Below are 18,471 nucleotides of genomic sequence, written 5' to 3'. Positions count from 1 at the left end.
GGTCCCCACGATTCTACAAGTAAAACTTTATGCCCTATATATAAAAAACGAGCACTAACACTCCAAATAGCAACAGAAAAAAATATACCTTACCCATTGTGTGCAGGAATGGAAGCAAATCAAGCTCAATCACAGCTGACCGAAAACTCTATGAAACCACTCAACCCTCTCACCCGCAGACCAACCATTCCACCAAAAGCATCAAGCACCCCCCAATAAGACTCCTTCCTCAAAACAACCCAGCTCACACTCCTATAAGAGAGATTCACGCTGGACAAACCATCTAGCCTCTGCAAGTAATAATAGAAGATCAGAATGGCCACCTCTCCCAAGTAGAAATGAATCAGAAGTATTATCGGGAATTAATTTAATTATCAACAAAAAGTCGGATGAAAATCTAAATGAATTAACTCCTAACATGTGCATTTCTATATTAAATTCTAATGTAGTACATTCAATGAACCTACAACAACCACAAAAAGCAAAAAATCATAAGCGAATTGGCAAGATTGTACCTACCCAATCACATGCATGTCCAAGCAAAAATAGATCTTGCTCTACTCCTAGCAAAGCTAAACATTGATACACAGAAATATGAAAATACAAAGCAGCATATCTCAATACTTCAGTGGAATGTAAGATCACTTTCAGAAAATAAGTTAAATGAACTTTTATCTTTTATGAATAATAATTCCATTGATATTATTTGCCTTCAGGAAACGGTTTTGACTAATAACCAACAAACAGAGTCTCCAGGATATACAATCTTGAGACAGGATAGGTCTTCACAGAGAAAAGGAGGTGGCGTAGTTATAATTTTAAATAATAATATTAAATTTTGTGGTATTAATTTCCTAGATTTCTCAAATGATGTTGATGTTATTGATGTATCAATGTCTAGATAAATAATACAAAAACAGACATATTAAGCCTTTATAACCCTAATGGCCAGACTACAGATGCCATGGATTTTTTCACTTATATAGCTAATTCTAATGTGTTAAAAAACATAATCATCAGCGGGGATTTTAATGCCCACAGTCTTCTGTGGGGGGACAAGCCAGCAAATAAAGCTGGTAAGCTGATTGAAAGATTGATTTCAAATAATGTCGATTTAGCAATTGCTACCCCTCCTAATCTAAATACATATTATAACCCCAAAAGTGGGAAATGCTCAACTATTGACCTACAAATTGTGTCAATAAATATACTGAATAAAATTTCTATAAAGAAAATTGAAAATTTATGCAATAGTATCCTCTTTAAATGAACCAGCTAAAATTCTCCCACATATCCCTAAATATGTCAACACTAAAGCATATTGGACCATATTTAGAAACAAGCTTAATGATGAAATTCTAAGTTTTACCCAGAATTCACATACCTCAGTTATAACAGCTGACACACATGCTGAAGTTATGACATCTATACTAACAATTACAGCCAATCATGCTATACCCAAAACATCACCTAGGAAAGCAATCCCTAAACACACCCCTAAAGCATGGTGGACAAAAGATTGCCAAATTATTTGGAGAATAAAAAATGTAACTAGGAAAACATACCTAAAAAACCATCCCCTTTTACATATTTAAGTAAATTACAAGCAGAGGCTAATCTCAAGAGAACAATAATTAATGCTAAATATAATTATTGGAATAATTTTGCAAACAGTCTTTCCAGAGAAACATGTGAGCCAATCATACATAAACTTATAAGCAAAATCTGTGGGAAAAGAACACCCCCCAGCCCACTTCTGTATGAACTAATACATGAGAATACTCACTATGACAATGACATTGAAAAGACAAAATTACTTACTACCCTTTTCTCAAAAAAGCTAAGATTTAAAAATAAAAATTTCACTGCTCAAATCTTGACAAATCCAATTTACCAGCTCCGACCAGGAACAGAGTATATAAACCGCCCCTTCTCAATAAATGAATTGAATAATGCAATATAACATATCAAGGCCAATGCTACAAGTAGCTATGATAATATACACCCTACATGGATAAAGAATCTTACCGCTTTGTATAAGCAGGAGCTCCTAAATTGCTATAGCCATGCAGGCCACATCCACAGTCCCTAATATCTAGAAATGTTCATCTATCCTAACAATTTTAAATAAAAATAAACCTAAACATGACCCCGAGTCATATAGATCTATAATGATTACTCTTGTGCTGGGAAAAGTAATGGAGAAAATGATTTACCATCGACTGTTATGGTTTATTGATAAGAATAATCTGATACCACATTCTTAAACTGGCTTCAGGAAACACCACTGCTCAACAGATCCTTTCATATTGTTAAAAAATGCAATAAATGAATCACTATCAAAAAATAATGTCCTAACTGCTGCATTCCAAGACTTTGAAGGAGCATATGACAATGTTGACCACCAGATTCTTTTAGTTAAACTTGCAAATCTTGGACTACCCCCCAAACTTGTATCCTTCATAGAATCTTTCATAGAAAACTGAAGTTTCATTGTTTGTGTAGGTTCAGCCTATTCACCCAAAACTTCAATAACCAAAGGTCTTCCACAGGGTGTAGTTCTGAGCTGCCTCCTCTTTCCCCTATTTCTCTGGCTCATGAACCTCCCACATACCAATCTACAGTATGCTGATGATCTGGTATTATGGGCAACCGGCAACACCTTTGAGATTGCACATTCAAAGTTGCAAAATGCACTTTTCCAACTTGAAAAGTTTTCTCAAAAGTCCAATTTACCTATTGCACCCACAAAGTCCAAAATTATCCAATTCCACCATAAGCGAAATAATCCTAATGCAAGGCTAACACTAAATGGAATACTTATTTCAGAGGGCAATCAAATTAATTATCTAAGCCTCATACTGGACCAAAAACTAAACTTCCACCTTCAAATCACAAACACAATAAAAAAAATGCTATAGAATAATAAGAATAGTAAAAAGACTACTAGCCACACCTTGGGGCTGTAATGAGAAAACACTAATCCAATTTTATAAATCACATATAAGACCCCATATTAATAAATAATAAATAATAATAATAAATATATTGGAAAAACCCGTCACAATTGAACAAAAGACGGATAAAAAACAAAAGAGAAGAAAACGCACATACAAAACACAACGAAACTTCTTGAAATGAAAATAATCACGAAGGAACTATAATACTGATTATGGCCTCATAGTTTATGGTGCTTGTGCTAAGACCCAGATGCAAAAATTGACAACACAATATGATATAATTCGTCTCATATTTGGTCTTAGGAAACCAACAAATACTAAGTTTCTGCTTACTGAGAGTGGACTATCACCAATAAATGAAAGAAGAAGATCTCTTCTAATTAATTACCTTACAAAAATTGAAGCCAATGATTCTCATACCCTGACTAACTGGTTAAGAAAGTCATCTATGTTTAGAGACATTGCAAATAAATATGCAAATACCTAGAAGAAGTTCCCAGTAACAGTAAAATCTATTGCACCCACATTGCCCCCCCCCCCATGGAGTTGGTCAATCCCCACAATAGAAACTGATTTCTCAAAGTGGACCAAAGAACTTACCCTCACTGCTTTTATACAGAAAATTTTTCTGAGCTCAATACTGTTGCATATAAAAACCATTTCCAAATTTTTTTTGATGGGTCCGAAATGAATGAGAAAGTGGCAAGCGGAGCGTTTATTCCAACCCATAACATTGCTTTAGGCGAGCGATTACACAAAAATATACATCTGTAATATCTGCCGAAATAAATGCCATAATCATGGCATTAGAGCTCCTCATGGTTAATGAATATATGACTGTTAATTTTGAAAATATTATAATATATTCTGACTCTTTATCAAGCCTTGAGCTGCTTTCTTCAGCTTTTTGGTATAAGATGGATTTTGACACATTTCTTTGTCTTAGGATTATTGATATTCTCGCTTCAAGAGGTATTTTAACTCATCTCCAGTATATCCCAAGCCACTCGGGTATCATAGGTAACCATAAGGCAGATGAAATAGCAAAAAATGCTTTAATACTCCTTATGCAAAAAATACTCTTAGTATCAAAAGATTTACTGCAAGAAATCTGAGCAGAAAAAAGATAAATAAGATAAACCAACTCTGTAGCTCTGTTCAGGTCACAGAGTGAGTCGAAAGGAAAAGGGCTGAATAGTCTCGACTGAAAAGCCCCGCCTGCTGAAAAAGAAAGAGAATCGGTTCCATGTTGGGATACTTGGAAGACATGGTTTGAGGGGTGGGTGAATCTTTAATTTCTTTGAAATTCCAAACTAGTTGGTTGTTAGTACAGGATATATTATCGGAAGGCTGGCAGATGTTGGTTCTAGCTAGTTTCTCCAAGGTTTCATGACGAGTGGTTGGTATGAGGGGGGAGGGGCATTGGCTGATTTAAGACAAGTGGTTTGAGCTTCAAGCTCATAAGCAGGACTGTAAATTGTTGTCTTTGGCAACCATGTTTTGACAGAGGTGGAATTTTTCGCTCCCCGTTTTTGAAATTCGCAGTTCAGTATTGGAACGTAGCTTTTCCCTTCTGTGGGAAGTGAAATGCACATTAGGACAACAGTGCATGAAACAAAGGCCATGAGCAATTTTTTTACACTGAGATCTGTGAGGCAGAGTACAACACTCATCACGGCAGATGCCTTTGAAATAATCCACACAATTATAGAGAAACGTGCAACTCTCTGCCTTTCTACAGCCTCACCTTATGTGAAATCTGCAGACACATCGTTCAGGAATATGATCGGTTGTAAGACCCTCTTCATCTGTATGCAGAGACTGAGAATACTGTAGGTTGGTTTGTGCGGTTTGACTAGTAACGAAGTTACTGCATTGAATAGATACATTATTACTGAGAACTTTAGAGCTGGTTATATTACCCTGGTTTAAGCACTTCTCCCAGGTAAAAAGAAAGAAACGTCCCTAGGGTTTCTGCAGAGCAAGGACTATGTCTGCATCGATTGCAGTGCAGGCCGCATGCATGCAGTGTAAACAAATATGACAATCAAACGAAGGGCTGTCTTTTGTCAGTTTGTCACATAAGAGGCAGCTCAGATCAGGACCTGAGCAGTCATTTCTTTCCTCAGTGATATTTTCTATAGTATCCATAAATCTCAGTGCATCACCAGGAGTGCCTGGAGATTTAGATGACAAGTTTTCTATTGGGAAGATAGTGCTCTTTTTAAGTTGATCCTGGATTTTTTTAGTTATTACTTAGCTGTTTTGGATTATTATTTTTCAACCTCAGTTTTTTCAGAGTAAAGGTTTTTTGGGAATTTTTTTGTGTACAAATTACACACACAAAGATTTTCTTCAAGTCATTAGAGTAGTTAGTTCTTCCACAATTTAAATGAGACCATTTATTACATTTGATACACTGCACGCCACCTGTTTTGCTTGCAATTCTTTTTAAACAGATACGGACACTGTTCCAGATCCATAATAAATATTGCTACTGAGTACACTGAGTTCAAATTGCAAAAATGTCAATAGTAAATAAATCAAAACAATCGGATGTTAAATGACTCTAGGGAAATCATTCAGGTTAAGTCTTAATCAAAGAAGAAAAATAATCCACTTATTCAAATTATAATCCGTTGGTTACTGAATTGAATATCAGCTGTAGGTTGGGTAGAGACTATAATCCCTTAGTAATAGGTTATATCCAAAAAAAGGCCTCACACCATGAACTCTGAATGAAGACATAATCACATTATGGTATTTAAAGATTTAAATACAAAATTTAGTATTTATATAGAAATAATGTATCTCAACAATGAAGATTTTTCATGAACTGGAAGATTGTTAATAAATTCCTCATGCAACATTAGCAATTCCAAGATCCAATTTTGTTTCAGATAAGCTCATAGCTCTGCCAAAATAAGACCAAAAAAGTTTTTGCTCCAGTTCTAAATTTGCTATCAATTGGTATAAACATTTTTGGAAAAAAACAAGAGTCTTTAAGTTATTTAACTGTCTACATCTAGTTAGTCTATTCTCAATTACTTTTAATATTACTGAAAATTCTATTCTTCTCAGCCCCAAGAATTGGATAGGAAATAAAATAAAACATGATTAATGGATAATCCTTATATTGCTCCAAGCTACAATTTAAGGTAATTTTAAGGTATGATATTTGTTTAAAAAATCATTACCAGAAGCCCTGAAAGGGATGAATTTGGGGCTAAAAAGGAACAAAATAATAAACTTCGAAAGGCTAAAGGATGCTATTACAAAAAAAGAATGAATAGTTTTTTCATTGATGTAATTTTTTAAAGTTAAAACTTTTGACACATCTAGCAAATTGGTTTCCTCCTAATTTTTCTGTGATAGCTTTTTGGCCCTATTAAGGCCAAAAGTGTTACTTTGCAGGACATAATCCCAGAATTCAGCAGTTTACTGTTGACACAATATTTTTCTTACCTAAGAAGTGGAGTAGAAATTCAAACATATTTAAAAATTGTTCCTCTTCCAATAATCTACAACCACATGTTTGATATAATCAATGATTGTAAAAATACAGTCCATTTTCTTTTTTTTCTTTATATAGAGCAGCTAGAAACCTGTTTGTGATGATCATATATCTTAAATTTTATTGTATAGTTTACCTTGTTTATGTTTTATACATGAATGATAACCTGGATGAGCATACTGTCTTTTGATGTAATTTTGAATCCCCCTGAAAGTTTCAAATTAATTTCTTGTCTTTTGATGTAGTTTTATATCCCCCTCAACATACCATGACAGTTTCAAATTAACTTCCTTAACCATTTTTGAAATATTGTGCATATGTCTTTGGTGACACCACAGGTGCACTTAGTGAGTTTTGATTTAGTTAAAAATCCCCCACAACATTCCCTGAAAGTTTCAATTTAATATCATTAGCCCTTTCCAACAAGCAAAACCTATATGTTAACAATGGATGACTTGCATAAATTACAGCCCCTACCCTGAGGGCTGTTTGGGGTCAAATCATCCATAGAAGCATAGTTATCGGACCTCTTTTTGAACAAATTACCTATTTCAAAATTTTCTCAGACATCTTTGAGGCTTGATTGGGGGCCTGAAGAATAAAATATGTAAGAGGGGGGCTGGTCACCCTCCAATTTCTTTAGTCTCTTGAAAGGCATTAAAACTTTCAATTTCAAAACAAATAACTCCTCTCCAAAGTTTCTAAAGTGACTTATTCTGCAAAAAGTGACCAGAAGAAAAAACAATACATATTAGAGCCATATGTGATGCTAATCATTTCCTTCGTGGATTCCCTTCCCCCCAAAAGGGACACTTATCCCTTATTATTTACCAGTAGAAATGTGTTTAAATAAATGGTTAAAAACAATCATAGATACTTACTGTATCACACTCATTATAAGTGTAGTTTTTTGCTTTACCTCTATCTCTCCCTGACAGACTGACATACAAAACAATATATATTTACACCATGTCTTATAGTGCAAATCTTTTCTTCTTTATTTATTTAAAACAAACACAAATCAATCAACAGGAAGAGAAGAGTGGCACAATTATAAAATGTAAAATGAATAAATAGTGGTTCATATATTTATCCATAAGAGAGGGGCAAGGGCAAAGTGATGCCCTCATAATCTAATGATTATGTCTTTGAGGATGAGTTAATCCCCGAAGTCCCCGGGGGAAGTGCTGCAAGTTGTGAACTTTACCTATTGTTTACATATAGTATTGGTTATTGGGAAGTGTACAGACATTTTCAGGGGGGATTTTTTCTAGTCGTGGGGGGGCAGGGGAGAAGATTACTTGGGAGGATATTTCCGTGGAGGAGCTTTTCATGGGGAAGAAAATTTTCTATGAAGGGGCTGCCGGATTCCCCAGCATTATTTAAAAACGATCAGAAATTAGATAAAAAAAACCTGTTTTTTCAACTGAACGTAAGGAGCAACACTAAAACTTAAAACGAACAAAAATTATTACGCATAAAAGGGTGTTCGCCCCCTCGTCAATACCTCGCTCTGTACGGTAAAGGTTGTTTTTAATACTTTCAGAAGAGTTATTTATTCTAACTAAATCCTTTGTGATTCAGCGGCCATTCATAATAAATTGGAACAAAATTTGAACTTTAGCATAGAGAGCGAGGTATTGACGAGGGGCGACTCCTCTCATATACGTAATAAAAATATATGAATATAGAAGTTCGTTGCGTAAGTTAATTCGTAAGTTATGTATATTTATTACCAATAAAAACGTTCTTAAATAAACTTAAAAGTTCTAGTGCCCTTTTTAAGCGACCAAAAATTTAGAGGGCGACTAGGTCTCCTCCCCCGCCCCTTTTTATCAAAATTGGCCGATCAACATTTTGAGATACCCACTTTGCTCAGCATAGTTCAAAGGCCAAATAAATACGCCCTTGAAGATATCATGCCCCCCCCCCATAGCCCCTGGAGAAAGTTCATTAAGTTACAAAATTTGCCCATTGTTTACGTATAGTATTTGTTATTCGGAAGTATGCATATATTTTTTGGGTGGGGCGAATTTTCTACTGGTGGGATTTTCAACAGGGATAATTTCCATGGGGAGGGAAGTTTCCAGGGTGTGAATTTTTCACGGAAAATTCTACACCGGCATAATTTTCCAGAATTTCTTTACAAAATGTCCTACTTTCTCTTTGTAAACTCAATTTTGTGCCTGGAGATATTATGGGTATTGTTCGGGGTAAATCAAACAGTTTGTGGTAACGAACTGTAAGTAAGGAGCGATTTGGCTCAATAGTAACCGGAACTCTAAAAAACTAAATTTTGACATTAATAGATATATCAGGAGAATCAGCTTATGATGCTGATTCAAAATATATATAATTTGTCAATTTAGTGTTGCATATTAAAAGTTAAGAGCCTGAGAAAATTCGTCTAATTTTTGAAATAGGAGGGAAGCACCCCATAAAATTCAACGAATCTTAATGAAACTCACGTCATCCGATTTGGCGTACCAGAAACCCCTACAGTAAAGTTTTTAAGTTCCTGTATATAGAAATGTGGAATTTTGCTATTGTTGCCAGAAGACAGATCATGAATGCTTCTTGATTAATTTATTTTTTCCAGGGAGGATTGAATTGAAATAACACCTAGAAGATTGGGAGAGGGTATATTTGAACGGAAATTAGAAATTCCCTTTTTAAGCGACCAAAAAGACTGGTGGGTAACTGACCCCTGTCCACGCCCCTTTTTCCCCAAGTTATCTGATCAAAATTTTGAGATAGTCATTCTGTTCAGTATAGTTGAAAGATCAAATAATTAAGTCTTTAGGGGTAAAACGACCCCACAGAGTCTGTGGGGAGAGGCCTCTAAGCTATGAAATTTGCCCATTGCTTACGTAAAGTATTTGTTATTGGGATCAATGCAGACATTTTTTGATGAGGGGATGTTGTTCTTGGGGTGGATTTCCATAGGGAGGATCTTCTTTGGTGAGGGAACTTTCTTGGGTTGAATTTTCCAGGGGGACTTTTTCTTTTTAACTGTCTTATATTCTCTTTGCCAAATCAAGTTTTCATGTGGAGATGTTCTGTGGGAATTACCAATGGTTATTTCTCACCTGTTTTAGTTTCCAGAAAAAAATTCAACGGAAGGGGGTATATCCAGAGTGATTGAGAAACCGATTAGAAATTAAAATCCTTTTACAAATGAAAGTATGATGAAATTAACTGTCATAATTAAACGCTATCGGCCCTATTTAATGATCAGTATCCTTTAAAATGGTGTTGGATGTTGCCTCTTCCCGGTTTATCCTAACGCTCATCATAATTCTATTTTCTGTTCGATCGTGTTTAAAATTTTCAGTTGCTCACGAAGGCAAGTAAGCAAACAAACGATAAAAGTCATTAATCAGAATTATCCCGTTTTTTACCTTTATTTTTAGTGTAATTCGTGTGCTCTTATTTTCTTAATGGATTTACTATCCCCCGTCCCAAACTTTCACCTTAAACATTTTCCCGTTTACCTGCCAAAACAATCGTTTTTCTCATAGACAATTTCTTAGATCCCCTAATTCAAATAGCAAATGAATATGAACATAACTAGAATAAAAAAAAATTCCAGGAAACAAAGTGAAATTATAGTTCAAAAATAAATTTTAAAGTTTGAGTTTGATGTCATACTTTCCCTTTACTAATTTTTTTTTAAACATCTTGCTGTTATTGTCTCTGTTTATTTGTGTTTTTCCACTTACTTGGTTCAAAGCTGAGCTTGTTCCACCGCTTGTGGCATACTTCTCCCACTCAATGCATCTTACGGAACGTTTGACACACTTTGTACGATGTAAGACACGTTTCCACAGTGCTTAGTGCGCACCATCTGGTGTATATGCTTTTTTGCTTTGTTTTTCCAACCGGGCAGACCATGGGATCTGGATAAAAAAAATTGTTTTGAATTGCTTTATTTCTAACAGCATGGAAGATGTTGTTGTCCACTTTAAATATTACTGTTAGCCAAACTTACTCTGCCTGATTTAATCAGTAACCAATTAAATGGACATCATAATAAGAAAAAGAAATGGTGTCATTATCCAAGATAAAAGTCTTGTAGTTGCCAACTTCTCAGGAAGTATTTAGGATACACTGTTTTAGAGTGGTTATGTCTAGCTGTGTAGTCAGGTTGACGTCCTTTAATTTTAGGTCGTAATTCCTCCTCGTGTGTCTTCCTTTCTCGAAATAGCCTCAAAATGACAAAAAGCCAAAATTGATCAGATTGAGTTACGTTTCGATAAATATAAATTAATAACATGACTAACGACATTCCCTTGGAAGACTGAATAAAATTGACAGAGTGTAGGTTTTTTTTTTTTTTTAATAGACTCTAGCTGAAAATTGTCTAAATTAATACTGATTCAGAAGGAAAATTGTGCAGCGGGAATAATGTTTTTGTTCTGGTTTTGTTTTTTCATATTTTAGTTTATTTTCAATCGAAGGGTTTAACTTATGCAGCCATTATGGAAGGTGTGGACCTCCGGCCGGATTGATGCTGGACAGTTGCATGAAATTCCTGCCTCGGGTCAGAAAGTACGGTTTTCCAGAACCAACAGTGGGTGAGCTGAAGTGGAGTTTTAGAGTCTATGCTAGAGAAGACTGTCTGAGATTGTTCCGCCGAATTGGGTTGTTGACTATCTAAATTGTTCTGTTCATCAGATTAAAGATAGTTTCAATTCTAAAATTGCCTAAGACATGCGATGGCGCCCTAGCCCAGTTGCTAAAAGGTTTTATTTGAATAACAAATCGAAAAATTTATAGATCTAAAACGCTTTTTTTAACGCTAATCAATAATCATTGAAGAGCTGACGGATTTTTTATAGCCCCCCGTTCCTTCCACGTGAAATTTTGGCAAAAAATTGGCAAATTGCAACTTTTTAAACTAAAATCACGCAATGATTTTCAATTTGCATGATTGAATAGCTAAAGCGAGCTTGTGGCACATGCATCCTCCCCCATACTCATCTTACTGATAACTTCTTAGCACAGATACAGGCATGTTGCACCTTGTTTGAAGCAGAATCATGTATGGATTTTCAATCTATTTGACCCCAGGACCAAGTCTGGTCTGGCACCGCATATCTGACATAGGTCACGACCAGCCTTAAAATTAAACCGCAGGGATAATCAGGGGTAAACCTCCAATATTTTTATTGGGGGGGGGAGAGGGGTCAATATTCGGATAGTCAAGGGGCATGGGACATATAATGATTTTTCTCCACATTATTGGGGGGCAACTGCCCCCCCTGCCCCGTAAAAGATGTTCCTGGAGATGATGCACCTCCTTTGTAAATGAAGAAAACCAAAAATTTTCAATTAACATTGAAAGGAAGCATAAAGTGGGGGAATGGCCCGTCAGCCCCACCTCCCCTCAGATTCCACCAAACATTTTACTTTTTTTGCAAAAAGCCTGGTATGTTGCACCTTGTTTGGAGTAGAATCATGCAGGGATTTTTATTTTATATTATTGAAGGTATAAAGTGCTCCAGCATCTCCTGACACTCCCGTCACTAACTTCTTAGCAGAAAGATATGCACGTTGCAACCTGTCTGAACCGGAATCATGCAAGGATTTTTAATTTGTATAATTAGAGAACAAAGTAGGTGAAAGACCTTGCAATACTATGCCAGTCCTTCCACTGTCAAATTTTAGCACAAAGTTAGGCAGATCACAGTTTTTTGGTTTTTTTTTTAAGGAACAATGTAATGAATTTCAGTTCGAATGCTTGAAGGACAAAAGAAGGATCATGCTCCTACATCCACTCTCCACTGTTAATCCATCCACCAGCTTTTTAGTATAAAGGTGGGAATGTTTCATCTTTTTCAAAGCCCGAATAATATAAGGATTTTAAAATAAGGATAATAAGAGAAAAATACGGAGTCATGAGTACCCCAGCATCCTTTCTCCTTGCTTCTTTTGCAAAAAGACAAGTATCTTGTTCCTTGCTTAAAATTCACGTTAGTGAAAGCATAAAGAGGGCCCATGGCCCGTTCAATATCATGTCACCCATCCTACCACCAACTTATTCCCAGACGGCTAAAAATGTTGCACCTCGTTAGAACTGGAATAAAAAAAGGTATTTTCAATCAACATGTATAGAAAACTAAAGTGGGCAACTGGCTCCTCCAATTATCCAGCTAACTTCTTATGACCAATGTAAGCATGTTACACCGTGTTTGAACCAGAATTATGCAAAAACTTCTAATCTATGTGACTAGAGAACCATAGTGAGCCTATTGCCCCTCCAGCATTTCACACACCTCTCACTCCCAACTGTTTAGTAGAAAGATAGGCACATTAAATCACATGGAAAGGTAAAATTACTTTCAAACTGTATGGTTTGAGGCACATAGAAACCCCATGGCCCTTCCAAAAGCCCATATTCTCCCAACCAAATTTTAAGCAAACAGGTAGACATGCTCCATCCTGTTTGAGGTGAAATCAAGCAAGAAATTTCTATTTGCATACATAGAAGCGCAGACTGGGACTTTATATCCTTCAACATCATCCCTCCTTCTTCCTTGCAATGTGCAAATTTTGCCAAAACCGTGTGGGTATTCCGCCATTTTAAAAGGGATCACACGAGGATTTCCATTGTACATTATTGAAGAACCCAAGTGAAGTAGAAAGCTGGCCCTTCAGCTCCCCATCTCAATCCACTTCCACCTCCAAATGGAAATCTAGGCAACTTAAAAACACCACCTCCTTGCACCATAAGATATTTCTTATCTTCATGATCTCAGACACAAAGTGGGCAAGTTGACTCTCCGAAACCACCTTCTATAGCCAACTTTTCAGTAAAGAGGAGGTTAGACACTGATTTTGTCTCTGATCGACTTGAAATTTATGGGTAAGTACCCAATGCCAATGAGAAATGAGAATGATGATTTTCAGCGATGTATACCCCTTCTCCGACCTCCAATCAGCTTTTAAACTTATGGGACAAATGACTTAAAACAAGGAGGCGAATCAGATGAAGTTTCAGACGCACCCACCATTTCTGTGCCCGTTCTACCTTCTGTTCTAAAGTGTGGGTATTAACTGGGAATTTGATAAGAAGGTAACTTTAGCCAAGAACACGCTAGTTAACAAAGTTAGTCCATTTAACTTTACGGCCAAAGCACTAGCAGGCTTTGAATTCCGTAGTTTAGGGATGTATCCGCTATCACAAAGAACAGTTTGTTATCAAGAATTGTGAAGATTGATCCTCTTCGGGACGAGGGGGGATATACTTATGCTAACTGGTCTGTCTTTTTATTCTTTTCCAATAAATCTATAAGTAGGAAGATTTGTCATAATGCAAAGGGCTATTCAATGATACGAATAATAAATCAAAGAACATTTGGTTTGGCAACTACTGGTACTGCACTTATATGGGAATCAGTATGTGGCCAAACAGTTCTTGGTAAAGAACTGTTACTCTAAGAGTCTCGATAACAATAGATGCACCAAAAGAATTGAATTTTGATGCTTGTTCAAAATATATAAAGTTCATCAAGCACATTGTTACCCATCAAAAGTTGCGATCCTGAGGAAATTCGCCCAACTTTCGAAAAAGGGGTAAGCATCCCCGAAAAAATCAAGCGATCTTAATGAAAATCGTACCGACAGATTCAGCGGACCCTACTACATAGATTTTCAAGCTCTCATATGCAAAATTAGGGAATTTTACATTTTTTACCAGAAGAAAAAATCACGGATGTGTGTTTACATGTTTTTATTTATTTGTTTTTTCCAGGTGATCATGTAGAACCAATAATCCTAGAAGATCAGGAGAGGGCTTATTTGATTTGAAATCAAAGGCTCCAGTACCTTTTTATGTGATCAAAAATATTGAAAGGCAGCTAGCCCCCCTCCCACACCCCTTTTTTCCCAAGGTATCCCGATCAAAATTTCGAGATAGCCATTTAGTTCAACATAGTCGAAAGATCTTGTAGCTATGTCTTTGAGGATGACTTGGCCCCCAAGTGTTCCACGGGGAAGGACTTCAAGCTATGAACCTTGTCCATTGTTTACATATAGTATTGGTTATTGGGAAGTATACAGATACTTTTTTTGGGAGGAAAAAGGTTACGTGGGAGGATCTTTCCATGAAGGACTTTTTCGTAGGAGAAGTAAATTTTTAACGGAGGGAGAGCCGGATTTTGCGGCGTGATCAGCAATTTAATAAAAACAAGTTTTTCTCATCTGGAAGCAAGGAGAAAAATTAAGACTTAAAAAGAACAGACATTATTACATATATGAGAGAGCTGCCTCCTCCTTAATACCTCACTCTTTACGATTAAGTTTTTTTATAACTTTTTTAAAAGCTTATTATTCTATTTAAACGGCCCTCATGTTTCAAGAGTAAACTTAAATAACCAACCTAAATAACATAAATAAAACTTAACAACTTAAATAATTGTAACAAAAAGTCAAATTTTAGCACCAAGAGAAAGGTATTGAGGAGGGGGCAATCCTCTCATATGCATAATAAATTTTGTTTGTTTTAAGTTTTAATGCTGCTCCTTACTTTCAGTGGAAAAACTTGTTTTTTTAAGCATAGAATCAAATTGCTTTCACCATCAGCTGCACATAAAAGAAATTAAGAAGTCTTATATTTTGAGGCAAAGTAACGCAGCCAACTATCGATTTTTGAATTGAAACAAAAAGGGAATAGTTGTGGTAAAAGTCAAAGTCGATGGCCAATTGTAGAAAAAAGCCAAGACAGATTGTCCAATTAAGTGGGCAGCCCAGTCAAGGTTAATTTTACCCCTTAAATTGCCGTTGTTACTGTCTCCCATTTATGCTACACCTCTCCGTGCCTGCATGTCCCTCCACAATGCCGAACTAGAGTCAACCTGTTGGAAGTTCTCCCTGGGGAACACACGCAGGTTGTCTACGGGTTGACTACTTGAAAATTTTCCTCTTATGCATGTCACTCCACAATGCCGAACTAGAGTCAACCTGTTGAGGTTCTAACAGGTTCATTCACGGTGGGGAAAGGGTGAAGCAATATATTGACAAATTTGGCAATCTATTTACAACTGATTACCGCCAAAGAAATGAATATGAATGGAAATAAGAGTCCAATTCAAAGCCTACAAGGGCCTCCTGCAATCTGCCTCGACACTTATGCAAGTGAACTTGCAATTATAGAAACAGTGACATTGGCTGTGCTAGGTTTTATATTATGGGAAAAAACCGCTCCTTAAAACTTAAAGCGTTGGCTGGGTGTCAGGAAACAGAAAACAAAGTAGGTTTTAAGCATACAGCATGTTTCGATTTTGTCCTTTTAAGGATTTTCTCGCCATTTTTTTCTAATGAAAACATTCTTCTTTGGAAATATCATTTTGGGGTTATTAACTACGACATCCAATCGATGGTGGGATTGGCACCGCCTTCAACATTATATTGGACTGGAATTTAAAATGGTTGTTCAATGAGAAAGAATAAAATGTAAAAGAATTATGTTTCCGGAAGCAAAATGACTTATAACATTAAAACTAACAGAGACTAAATTAAACAGGGTTTATTTCAAATTAAAGTAAAGAAAAATATTCAAACTCCAAGAAAAATAATTTTTTTCTTTATGCGATGGAGCAACTGTCACGCTGAACTTCCCACTTTAGAATATTCGGAAATACTTTTTCAATCAATTCATTTTTGGACGTCACTAAATTACAGAAATCAGCAGGTAGTTGTAAACGTCCTGAAATTGAGTATCGTATCATAAATGTCTTTTTGTTCCGACGTTAACTTGGAAATGTTATTTTGTACATACGACAATAGATCACTCGTACTGTAACTTTGTTCACGATCCAATTCTACACATGTCGAAACAGCAGCGATACGGTTAGATGAAGGCATTCCCAAATCCTGAAGAGGTTTGTTTGCCATACGTACTCACAAATCTTCTATAATAACTAAAGTGTAGTTATAAATTTCTGATGTAAAATCAAAAGTCATATCTGACGTCTCTAACTGTTTTCGATGGAGTATATCTACGGACATTTTTGACTTATATTTTCCCCATAACTCTGTAGGAGCTGATGGAGAGCAAGTTGCGGGGGGGCTTGGGGGGCGCGAAGCGCCCCACCAACCAGGTGTTGGGGTGGCGCGAAGCGCCACCCCAACAGCTAGTATATATATATATATATATATATATATATATATATATATATATATATATATATATATATATATATATATATATATATATATATATATATATATATCATGAAAAGAGAAATCACCAATGCAACAGCACAAACACATAAAAAAAAAAAAAAAAAAAAAGACAGAAGGAGAAAAGGAAGACTGTTTTCCTAAATTAGTGATTAATATATATATATATATATATATATATATATATATATATATATATATATATATATATATATATATATATATATATATATATATATATATATATATATATATATATATATATATATATATATATATATATATATATATATATATATATATATATATATATATATATGTATATTGTGTCCACTACGCTCTTTACTTAGGTATCGCTATTGCGCTTCCTATGAAATCTTCAATCTGAAACTTGGATAGAAGTATGGAATGAGCTTTGAAGTTTCCTAATTAATGATAGGTTTCAAGATAGATTCAAAAGAAAAACCCCTATCAATAACAGTCGAATGAAGCAGATAAATAGAGCAATATCAAGAGTTCAATCGCAAACATGAAATATTTCTATCATAACCACCAATCATTTTTCTAATAAAACATGGAAAAGTGTCTGAAGTGTGAAGATCTCTTTGTGATAAAAAGCTAATTAGTTTCTAAAAGCAAGTTTGTCTGATATTTGTGGATTGAGAGCATCCTTATCTCTCACCTGTCAAAAATGAATCGTTCATTGATTGTTAGAAGAATTCCAAATCGAAAAATTGTATTGGGATTATGAGTATTTTTGTGATCCAGGGCTGTTATTTTATTCTCATGCGATCTTATGACAATGAGAATGGAGAGTGTTGTCTATTTTCAATTCATTGGGTTGAAATATTAAATTGGACTAGGAAAAAAAATGTTAATTTCATATTTAACAGACTAAATATTGAACAAGACAAGTCTCGTTTGTATAACACCCCATCAATCAATCAATTTATTGAACCAATAATTTCACAACAAAAATACTCCAACCTAGACTCCCCTGTACGGCTTTATAACCAGAAATAAAAACAGGGGAGAAAAAAAATGAAACAATTACTAAACAAAAAATATTTTTAACATAACGCATTTATACCTTTCAGAGACTTAACACAAGAAAAAGAAAAAGAAAAAACATACAATGTTTAAGAGACTCAAACTTTAAAAGAATCTAAGAGCCCCCCCCCCAAAAAAAAGAAGAAAATAATTAAATTAAATTAATCGTCCTAAAAAACCAAAACCAAAAAAAGACAGATGATGCCCCAAGAATTAAAGACATTTCCAATTACATATTTGGAACCGAGCCACGAGAAATGCCAAGCACAATTAAAACATCCCTCACAACAAACATTTCTAACCCTGGTAGGTCATCTGTTCCAAAAAAAAAAATATACATAAGACATCAAGATATTAAGAAATTTCTTAAGATTTTTGAAAGTAACAAACAAGTGACATTCTTTAAGTACTCGCAAACTAGCCAAAAATATGGGTTGACATCAAACAAATTGCAACAGAAAGTATTTTTATACCATGTTGTAGAGAGAAAAACCTCAACAACATATCCAAGTTGCATATTTTAGGTCGAAGCAAAAATAGTTTTTTTTTGCTTTTCGTTTCAAGTTTTCAGTTGTTGTTTTTTTTAAATGTCGGTAAATGTTCGGTTTTCAGTATATGAAGTACCCTGAGCCCGAAAATGAATGCGAATTTGATGTACAATAAACCAGAAAAAAGTTTCATAATCATCAATATGTGATTTTACCCTTCTCATCATTGTGACCTTTTTATCTCCATTACTATCCAAAGGCAACTATTTTGACA

At 35.2% G+C, this 18,471-nt stretch overlaps 1 protein-coding gene across 1 annotated transcript in view; it reads right to left on the bottom strand.

The window, feature by feature from the left end:
- Window positions 1-18,471, bottom strand: part of LOC136029082 (endoplasmic reticulum lectin 1-like) — a gene marked incomplete in the record, with an annotated part of 524,377 nt that overhangs the window by 276,399 nt on the left and 229,507 nt on the right.

Source organism: Artemia franciscana, chromosome 7, assembly GCF_032884065.1.
Source record: "Artemia franciscana chromosome 7, ASM3288406v1, whole genome shotgun sequence".
In the NCBI taxonomy this organism is placed as follows: domain Eukaryota; kingdom Metazoa; phylum Arthropoda; class Branchiopoda; order Anostraca; family Artemiidae; genus Artemia; species Artemia franciscana.
The sequence above is the reverse complement of the archived record's forward strand: the minus strand, read 5'-3'. Positions and strand labels throughout refer to the sequence as shown.